Raw genomic sequence first — 11,212 nt, forward strand, 5'->3', positions numbered from 1 at the left:
TGGGAAATCTCCCTCCGCCTCCCCGTAACCGCTTTGGTTAAGTAGGTCGTTGAAATAGTCGTCCACCATTTCGGCGGATTCACGGGGTTCAGCATCATCCACCGGGACAATTTCAGGGGCGTCTATAAAAAATAAATATATATTTTAATTTCTTAGATATTTTTCGGTACGAGAAAAAAACTTACTCTTCAGGTAGTCCAACACAGGTTCGTCATATTCGGCACCCAACATAGCATCCCACTCGAGTTCGAGTAATTCTTTTTCCCGCTTATTATATCTCGCTTCAATAATTTCGCCTAACCGAGGCGGTAATGCTTGATTAAATAATCGGAGTTCGGCTACCGTTTGGCACGCTTCTGGAACGTGGGGGATAGCTTGAACAGTTTCAAAAATTTCAATAACCGTCAAAATTAATTTAAAACTCAGACGGCTAAAGATTGCGGGTAACTTATTTGGTGCAAACCCCGGCTCTAAATTTAAAAATAAACATATTCCGTAATAAAATTGCAGTAGTTGCGGTACGGACCAGGGTCTATTTACCTCCAAATCGTCTAGAAACCAACATAAGCTTTCGCTATCCATTTTTTCTAGGTGCTAAGAAAACGACTTCCAACTAGAGAATTCCGCTGATTAGTGAAGTTTCTTTGGCCGATAGGGCTCTATTTATACGTATCTTTTGAGGCTGTATAAAAATAATATCACGTCGTTAAGTCGAAACTCTATTATATAAAACTCGATTGTTTTCTAAAAGATGGACCCCAATGTTTTTTAAGCCTATTAAATTTAAGGGTGGATCAATGACTACTTTAATGATAGCCCCATAAATATGGTGGCGGTTCATCCTTTTATCGCTGACAAAGGTTGTTTTTCAAAAGAGCCGCAGAAAACTCTTTTCACTATTTTGACAAAGCTGGATGAATATACGAAAAAAACTTTTTGACTGTGCCCTTCTTGTTCTCCGAGCGGCCCCAATTTTTTTTACGAGCCGCTGTTTTATTAGACACCAAACCCTTAGTGTGGAATCCTTTGGGGGCCACGCCGCTCGAGTCTTAATTGAACAATGTAGGCCCCTACGGTCTTTTTCTTTGAAGGGAAAATGGTTTAGGGGCTCTTTTTTTGTGTCAACCCTAACCTTTTTTACGATGCAAATTAAGTTTGACCCACGCGCGACTCCTGAATTTAACTTGACGCGTCAAATCGGGTATTGTTAAAATAGTGTGCACCGAAATGTTTATAAAAAGCGATTGTTTTCACAGCTGTTTTTAAGCGTCGAAGGATGGTCATGGTAAAAAAGTTATATGCTCAAAAACTTTTTAAAAAAAGACGTTTCAAACTGTTAGATATTTTTTGGGGACAAACGTTTTGTCGAAAAATGGTTATAAATGAATGTTGTTGCGCGTAGAATTTTATGGAGCCCCATAAACTCTGTGGAATAGATCCTCTTAATTATTGTATATATTTTTTTCATTTCTCGTTTGTATTTTTCATTTGTAAATAATTCCTTTCTATATTTTAGTTTTTTGTCAATATTTCTTTTTGTATATTTTAGTCATTTGTTTATTTTAGTTATTTGTTTATTTTAATACTTTGTATGTCATTTGGTTTTTTATAAAATTTATAACGTTTAAATCCCTTTTTTGGTTTATTGATAAATTTAGTTTAACGATAACTTCCGGTATGGAAGGTTCTATCCCCGCCTCTCCCGTTAGTCGGCTTATCGCGAACAATCCTAAAAACGCATTACTAATCGCGTTGATTTTACTTTTAATGGGACTTGTAGAATTTCTATCTCTTTGGTTTACCAATATGGGCGTCGCTATACACATAACACCGCAAAATTTGACTAATCGCGTGAGTCATTGAGTCAACCCATTACATCATCCTGATTACGTCATCAAATTATTATCGCTATATAAGGGATTCATCCCCGTCATCCATCGGCAGTACACTACAAACCGTTTCTCGAGCATCATGTCTAAACGAAGCTGTGTAGATAACGTTCCTGGGCCCACTAAAATGTCTAAATTTGATCCGACTCAGCGGAAAGTTAACCCTCGGTATTCACTTTCATCCGAGCTTTTCGTTACTACGGGTTTTACGTCTGAGCTCGATATATCTGTAGCTCTATGCAATAAAATCACACACCAGGTCTTTGAAATGTCTTCGCGCGCCTGGGATGATTTATACGGCCACTGGGAACAAATAAATGATCCCCAACGGTTGCCCTTTCGATCACCGTTCCCGCTATCTGATGCGCTAGTGACCGCCGCCATGTCTGACCAAAAAGAATTAACCTTGCAAAGTACGATATCCGAAGCGTCGGTCGTAATCAAAGCGCCGGAAACTCGAGAATTGGACCGACTCAAATATTTCATTAATTCGCACATTCAACTCCTTAAAGTGAACCAAAAACTCTTTGAATTAATGGGTTACGTTATAACCGATAATTATCGTAAAATTTACGAAATATTGTATAAAGAACCATGTGCACCCAACAATTTATTTCTATCGGATGAACATGAAAGGTATGATACCGTTGTCCGCTACGCGTCCAATTACGTAACAGCATTTAAAATTATTGACGATTTTAAAGAAACAGTGGCCAACCAAAATATGTTTTGTGTATTTAACTTTTACAATTTGTTTAATATGGTATCTACCAACCATAAATATATTAAAAATAAATTGTTTTATCTTTAAACGTTTTCATCCGCTTAATGTACTGTAACTTTGAATGTATAAATAAAACCTTATAATTTGTATACACTCTTCTCTTTTTTTCCCAAAACACTTTTACCGATGACCGCCCGCTATTTTACGGTACGCTTAGGGGCCCGAAAGTGTTTGTCGGCGAAAACCAACTCGAATTGTGCCCGACATTAACTATGACGGGTAGGCTGTTTGCATAACATCGTGTCACCGCCATAGGGGCAGATAACCTATTGACCTATAATGGGTTAGCACCTGGGTTTTATGGGTTATAACATCGTAAATCATCTAACCTTTTGACCTAAAATGGGGGTGCCTCCAGCTATTAACTATGACGGGCCGGCTGTTTGCATAACATCGTGTCACCGCCATAGGGGCAGATAACCTATTGACCTATAATGGGTTAGCACCTGGGTTTTATGGGTTATAACATCGTAAATCAGCTAACCTTTTGACCTAAAATGGGGGTGCCTCCAGCTATTAACTATGACGGGCCGGCTGTTTGCATAACATCGTGTCACCACCATAGGGGCTGATAACCTATTGACCTAACATCGTAAATCAGCTAACCTATTGACCTGCCGAAAATGTACGCAAAATGGGGCCCCTACAGGGGCCTGTTTCACTCTTATTTAACGGCTGTTTGCATCGTGTCCATAGGGGCAGATAACCTATTGACCTAACATCGTAAATCAACCTCGTAAAACAGCTAACCTTTTGACCTAACCTTTTGACCTGCCGAATATTGCCGCAAAATGGGGGGCCCCTATAGGGGCCCGTTTCCCCCGCCCGCAGGTGCCCCTTATCGGTATACACACCCACTTATCTCTAGCTTCTCAAAATACTGACAGATATAAGTCAATCTGTTCCGCAGTGTTAAAATCCCAGGTATTTTTTATCCGAACATTGGGTTATTTTGTTTTGTAAAGCTAGAGGTCATTTTCGCTAGGGTCAACTCCCTCCCGCTCTCTTCGGGGCCGCTCGGCTCTGGTCATATGGTGATGAAGCCACGCGGAGTAGAAAATTGGCTAGTTTGTTTATTTGTCCCCGCACATTTAAAGGCATCGCCACGAAAATACAGAAACCGCAGCCGGTACATCTTAAACTAATAAAGGCAATAGCCCAGTTGAATGATAATGAGAAAACTCTCCGTGACTCGCACGAGCAGATTCAAAATTAATAGTTCCAGATGAAGATGCCTTTGACAAAGAAGCGTGATATAAACAATTAATCGTAGATAACCTGGCGGTACTATTGAAACATGCTTATCTTTATATTATAATACTTAAATATTTAAAAATAAAATTATTTTATTTTAAATAGAACTAAAATATTTTCCCGTAGCTCAACATTTTTTTAAATTTTTTCTATAGCGCTTTAGTAGCACGATTGAGTTTAGATAATAAAGGTGTTAGTAAATATACTAGATTGCTTTCATTGATAGATCTAGATAAGGCAATTTTGGATATTATAATTTTCTAAAATTTTCCGAAAAAATTCTTATTAATTTCGATTGTAAAACTCTTACATCTGTATAATTCAGTTTCATTGAATTTATATTTATTAAAATATTTCTAAAAGTTGAAAATAAGCTTAATGTCAAAATAAAAATATCGAGCATTTCATCAATTCCCTGAAATCTAAAATGTATTAAAATATGTCGCTTCTTTTTTGTTGAACATCTTTTGTTCATGCCCGTAAACAAGTGTTTTTAAGTTTTTTTTAAATCGATTGAGCTTACCTTGATTGCAACCTACATGTACGTCACTGACAATTATGAGTTAATTACATCGTTCATCGTTCAAGTAAACGTTTTATTATCCTGAAGAAATTAAGCAGTAGATTTTCTGCATAGTTATTTTGTTAAGAATAATATTATTTTTTTTCAGAATTTAGAAATGAGCGCGTTTGAAAAAGATAAGAGGCAATACTTTTCTCTCCAAGGGCAATTATGTAGTAGTTAACTAAATTGTTTTAAAAATTATTCAATTTTTGGACGACAAAGATATTTTAACACTCCAACTTGATTTTGCAAATTTTAAGTAACATTAAACTATTTAAATATCTTTTTAGAAATTAGTTTGTACTATCTGATTTTTGTAGGAAGCAGCTCTTCGTCTTTATCGATTCCACAATCAGTTCAGTCACGAAGCATTGCAAAACCAGAGAAGGATAGTACCATAATGTGCGACCTCCGAAACCGCTTAAATACGTAGAGCTAACCTATTCTTTAAATTCTGTACACCGAATACAGCCTTTGATAATGCTTAATCTATAATCGAATACGTAATCACTTTAGTACAGGCTTGTACAACGATTTCGGATAGTGGTCAGCCTCTCACTTAAATATTCGTAACATAAAAATTACACATCCTCATGGTGCTTCATTGCTTTTAAAATTGCTCACTAACGTAACGATTCTTTCAAAAAATATGAAGTGAAAGTATCCAACGGTCACAAGACAATTTTCCTTCACAAAAGGTGATATTGTGCGGGAAAAGGAAAGGAGTTCAAGCGTGACCGATCAATGAGGCGATTCAACAAATCATGCACGCGAGGTGTCGTAAAAGAACAAGTAGATCCTTCTCCAAGAATATCATTACACCAGCCGATTAATTAGGGAAATAACTATTAATTTCGTATTAATAAAAGAGTGTGCATCTATTTAAACTTCACGGTAGACGTAAATGAATCTTCGATACTTCAATTGCGCCAACAGAGTATTAAACTATTCATTGTTCAAACGATGGATTTATTGAGAAAGTTGATAATTAGTTTCGTTACTCCATTTTGATATAAATCAAAAGAAGAACAAGTTTATTAAAAAATTTCTGAGCCATTTCTTTATATGTGATATTTACCGAACGATAAATTAAATAAACAGCTCTTGTATAATTGTTATATTTGATTATTATTTTTTAATACTTTAAAACTAATGAATAATATCACTGTCAGTTGCAATGCTTACAGTTGTATTTAAATTCAACTATCATTGGCCTTTTCTGAGTATTTTAAGAATTTTGTAGAAACCTTATAAACACTAAATGGGCAAAACCGGTCTAACTGAAATTATGAATTCGGTAGACTAGTTTCAGCGTGGTAATCAAGGGAAACACATTGTAACGACATGATTCTATAGATAATTTATTTAGATCGTAGTAAAAGAAACATGATTTTATGAAATAAGGCGTTATATTTAAAATTGTATAAGAGCTTTAAGAATAGACCTAAAATTTATATTTTTAGTAATAAAAATATCTTATATTTGCGTTGTCAGTGATATGAGTATTTCTGAACACGCTTGGAAACCTAATCATAAATTTAGTTGGAACATCGCAATATGTAACAACTTTTTGAAAAATATAACGGTAACTATTCCAAGTCGGATTTTTCATGAAAAATAATAATATTTAAATTGTTCAGATGTGTTATACAATCAAAAGTCTTTAATCAAAATAGATTTTAGTTTTGACCAGTTACATTGCTTAAACAATGGGCTCGAAGAAAACTTCTTTAAAATAACTTTTTTGAATTATCTAAAGTTTTCAATATCGACATAAGGATTTATTTGATAACGAAAAATTATTTTATTCTGATTATAATCTCTGAAAAAAATATTTTCCTTACTGAGTGAAAATAAATAAAAATAATAAAAATATTGCGTCACTCACATTTAATCAATTACTAAAATGATGGTCAGAACGTTAGTGATATAACCAAATTACAAACGAAGATGACACCATTTCCATAATAATGTTATTTTTTAGGAAAACACATAAGCGTTTATCAAAAACAAACGACTAGAAAATAAGAAACGTTAACGGAGATCAAATATAATTTAGTTTATCATCTTGGAGAAGCGAAAACATGTGAGAAATTCATATGAAAATTATGGCAAGGCCCTTATACAATGACCGATTGATGTTAAATTTTAACTGTTTTGTTTCACAAAAATTAAACTATTTTGAAAATATTTTCAACTCACTTGAATATAAAATTACTAAATAGTAATAAAATTTAAAGTTAGCTTCTAGAAATGAGTATACTTGTCTGAAATGCTGAATTATAGATAATGGCATTATATTCAATTATGTCAAGACGTTTCTTATTAAAATTAAAACCTTTAAATTAAACATTTTTGATAAAAATGTTAATTTAGTCGTGGTGGCGCCCTAAATCAACCACCCCTGGCTTCACTAATGACGTCCTGAAGGGTGTTACCTTGGGTTATTATTATTATTTTTATTATTATTTTCAAGATATTAAAAGTTTTCCTCTCGAAAAACGCACGTTAAACGCATCGTAATAAAAAAGGGAAATGTTTAAAAATTACAAAAAAATAATTGTTTACTTTTCTGTTGTTCCCAATTTAACGCCCTTAACCACGATATTAGGTCTTTATTTAGTAAAAAATGACCGCGAAATTGCGTGTTAAGGTTAGTCGTGTTTAGTCACGGTGAAGTAATTGTGTAAGGAAAAAAAAGTAAGTCCGAAGTGCTACTTTTCACGACCCCTAGATCGGGATAAAAATTGTTTTTTGAACAGTTTAACAGATTCTTGGAACGCCTTTTTTATTCGGATGATGAGACACAATTTCTCTTGTTTTACGAGGAAACTTGGCACTTTCGTTTTAACAAAATGAAGTTATATAAAAAGGATGTTCGATATTCATTTGATCATTCAATCTCCAGCTAACAAAACATAAAGACCATAAAATTTTATTTTATTATTCGTGCCACATCTCTAGCAGTTAACGAAGGGCCTGGTTAGATTTAGGTCTTACGCAGTTTTAAAAGGTGAGCAATTCCTGATTTTATTTTGTTAAACTACGAAACAATTGAACGCGAGACACGCTTACAGTTTTAAGGTGATTGGGAAGAAACTTTAGAAATATAAAAGTAGAAGCGCCCACTTTAAAAGCTAACTTTTTTCAAAGATAAATATATTTTTAATAACTGAGGTTACATTACAGTTCTGAAATGCATAGAGTTTAAAAGATTGATTAGATAATTTAAATTAATTGAAATGAATGATACACTCTTTATCATTCTGCTTTTCCTAACTTAATTAAGTTTTCAAGAAATAACCACTTTAAAAGCATTAATTTTAAGTGAACGTCTTAGTAAAATCGGAGCTAATATTAATATAGGATTCATTTATGAAACCATTTAGTATATTAATACAACGTTATGTGAAAACCCAAATGAGTTGAAAACGGGAATTAGGTTTTCATACGTGTTTAGATTCTCCTTGTTATCTCATAATTTGAAAAACAAGAAAGTCGTTTGAATTTCTTTATTAATTTTATTTCAAAATGCTTTATTTTAAACTCTGTTAAATAGGTAAGCAATCATGACCTGGGTATTCAGAAACGCTCGTTTGACGACAGCGACGTTAGTCGTTATGCTATTAATGGCGACTTTCTGCACGAGAGAGAGTGATGCACTCACGTTGGGTCAAATACGAAGGATCGCTAAAATCGCTATTCTGGTAAAAGCTCTGAAACCGGATATCATTCCAATCCCAATTCCGATGCAATACAAGAAAAAACATCAACACAAACATGAGCACAAGCCCATTGAAATGGAATCCGCGTAAGGAGTAGCTTTTTTTACAATATCCAAACAAATGCATAAATGTTTCTTTTTTAATTATGTTAAAAAATTATAGTCCTGATAGTCCAAGAGCCCATGACAAAATAAGCATGTGATAAGGTACACGATGGGTCAAGGTATTTTTTAATTAGGTTAGTGATTTGTAACAAAGAACTGTTTGTCTTACGGGTCAAAGTGGGGGCTTTCCGGAAATACGAGCCACGTGACGTCCCTTCCGGTGACATGGAAAATTGACATGACCAGATATTGGTATCATTCGATTGGTCTCAACGTGATCTTAATAAATATCGCTAATTTGACGATCAAATAAGAACCACGAGGCGTATAAGACTAAAAAAGTAATTTTGTTTATACGCCTCTTGGTTCTTATTTGATCGTCAAATTAGCGATATTTATTAAGATCACGTTGAGACCAATCGAATGATACCAATATCTGGGCATGTCAATTTTCCATGTCACCGGAAGTGACGTCACGTGGCTCGTATTTCCGGAAAGCCCCCACTTTGACCCGTAAGACAAACAGTTCTTTGTTACAAATCACTAACCTAATTAAAAAATACCTTGACCCATCGTGTACCTTATCACATGCTTATTTTGTCATGGGCTCTTGGACTATGATATCCGAATCCCTGACGCGTTTGATAAATTCTGCCAATATCAATTTTTATTTATTTCCATTTTTTTTATAATAATCAGCAAGACACCAACTTAGGCCTTAGTCATCAAGCGACTTTTAATGCACCTTTATTCTATAAGGAAATATATTTTATTGCCCTTCTTATATCTACCAGTTTTTCCCGAATAGAGACAACTTTAAATAACAATAATAACTAAAATCAGCTAAGCTAATACCCAAGGCACTACCTAAGGTCAAAGTCATCAAGCGACTTTAAAATCATTAATTCAGGTGAACGGGTTTTAATGCGTAGGAGGGTGGTAGCAAGCCCTCCATGCCTCTCAAGCAAGCAGCTCCCTACAATTACTATTACCGTTAAACCAGAGCTAGAAGTTATTCCGGAAGGGGAAACCCAAGAGCTTGCGTGGTAACCCCTTAAACCAATTGGATGGAACTTTCGGAATAAGTTGTTCCGAGTTTAAACCCAGAGCCACAAGCTAAGATCAAACCGGCTTCTTTTGCTCATTTATTGTGGGTTTTTCAAAGTGCAATATTTTTTATTTAAAAATATAGTTTATTTATAGCTCTGTATTTTTTGGCATGACGTCAATTTAAAGGCATTTTATATTAACCTATCAGTATTTTTTCGATTGCATTTCAATATGAAGCTTAGAGCAAATTTTAATGAACAAGTGAATTTTTTACAACCAAAATTGCTCATTTAAAGTAATGTTAAACAGAGATCTTGTTTAAAAAATGGTTTTACGTTATTTAACATCAAAAAAAGAGGGCTCTGATTTTTTTTGGGAAATTTCACTTTTAACAAAAATCTAATATTTGCAAAAATTAAATTTTCAAAATTTCTAATATTCAATTTTTGGTGGAAGCGAATTAATGAACAGATATAATCATAACTTAATTTTATATCTTAAAATGTTTTAAAAATATTTATGGTAAAAAGACCTGCTACTTCATCGTCAGCCGCTGCATACAATGTATTCGATACAATGTATGTAGCGGCTGACTTAGGACTAAGGTCCGAAAGTTTCCAAAATATTTTAATCAAAATAAAAAAAATTAACTCCATGAAGTAGCAGGTCTTTTTACCATAAATATTTTAAAAATATTATTAATTTTACCATGAAACATAACTTTGAAATTCAAGATCTTAAAATATACTAGTTTTTCAATGGAATCTGGGAGAACTAAAAAACCTTTTTTAAGCGGAAATATTTTAGTTTTTAACCTTAAATAAAATAAAGATAATCAGCTAAGAAAGATCTCTATTTATATTTTGACAGTGGATGGGCTGAGCAGATGTGGTAGTGAAAGGAAGTATCCGTCAACGCTATGTAAATATCTGGTGTCGGCCATATAAAAGGAACCTCGAGGAATTTCATAACCATATTTATATTATTTTCCTACACGCATACGGGATATGCGGTATATTATTGTTTTTATATTAAATACATTCCCAAGTTTATTTGATAAAATAATAACTTTTTTGTACAGTTGTGATAATTTATAATATAAATAAAAAATTGACTAACGAACTAAATACCTTTTTCAATATTTGTGATAAAATCGATTTAGTTGAATAGTTTGTATTAAAATCTTCATGATTAGTCTTTGCGTTCAGCTTATGATTTTATGGCTACTCTGGTAGTTAACTTAAACTAAATTAGTGTTTACTTAAATAACAGTAAAATCTTTTTATTGCAACATTTCTTTTCTTAACATTGCAATAACATTGTACTTGAAGACACTTTTCGCTGATCTCTCGAAATATCTGTTTGTTGCAGCTTCCTTAGAAACCAACTGCGCTTAAAACTATTATTTAATTTTTTTTAATGTAAATATTGTGTAGCATAAGTAGCAATTACGTATACATAGCATTTAATGAGAAGTTTCATCCTTAAAAGGTTTAATTGAAAATAAAGGACAAAATTGTTCACGGTTTGTGTAAATTAATTACAACCTTTAGAATAATGAATCAAAGATAGTCTGCTTGATTTAGCTGAACTCCAAATTTCTAAAGTATTTATTTTAGTATGAAACACTACATGTAATGTTTTTAATTGGTTTTGGTAAACTGGAAATCACGGTGATAACTATGCTTAAGATATCATTTCTAAATTATCATTCATATTTAACATTTTAGAAAGTATGCTTTATTGGTAATAAATGTTTAAAATGCAATCGATATGGTTGCTGTGTTCCTTGCGATGGGTTGATCGATTACCAAACTTCGATTTTTTTGGTCTAGTTTTTT

The 11,212-nt window shown here is 33.4% G+C and overlaps 1 long non-coding RNA gene across 1 annotated transcript; it reads left to right on the top strand.

Moving 5' to 3' along the window:
* Nucleotides 1-7,379: 7,379 nt before the first annotated feature.
* LOC149943332 (uncharacterized) lies at nt 7,380-10,331 on the top strand. Its single transcript, XR_016480788.1, has 3 exons — nt 7,380-7,505; nt 8,052-8,303; nt 10,242-10,331. It is a non-coding gene; the product is annotated as an uncharacterized LOC149943332 (long non-coding RNA).
* Nucleotides 10,332-11,212: the final 881 nt, after the last annotated feature.

The sequence above is a fragment of the Leiobunum rupestre genome, chromosome 5 (assembly GCF_980474605.1).
Source record: "Leiobunum rupestre chromosome 5, qqLeiRupe1.1.hap1, whole genome shotgun sequence".
Lineage (NCBI taxonomy): Eukaryota > Metazoa > Arthropoda > Arachnida > Opiliones > Sclerosomatidae > Leiobunum > Leiobunum rupestre.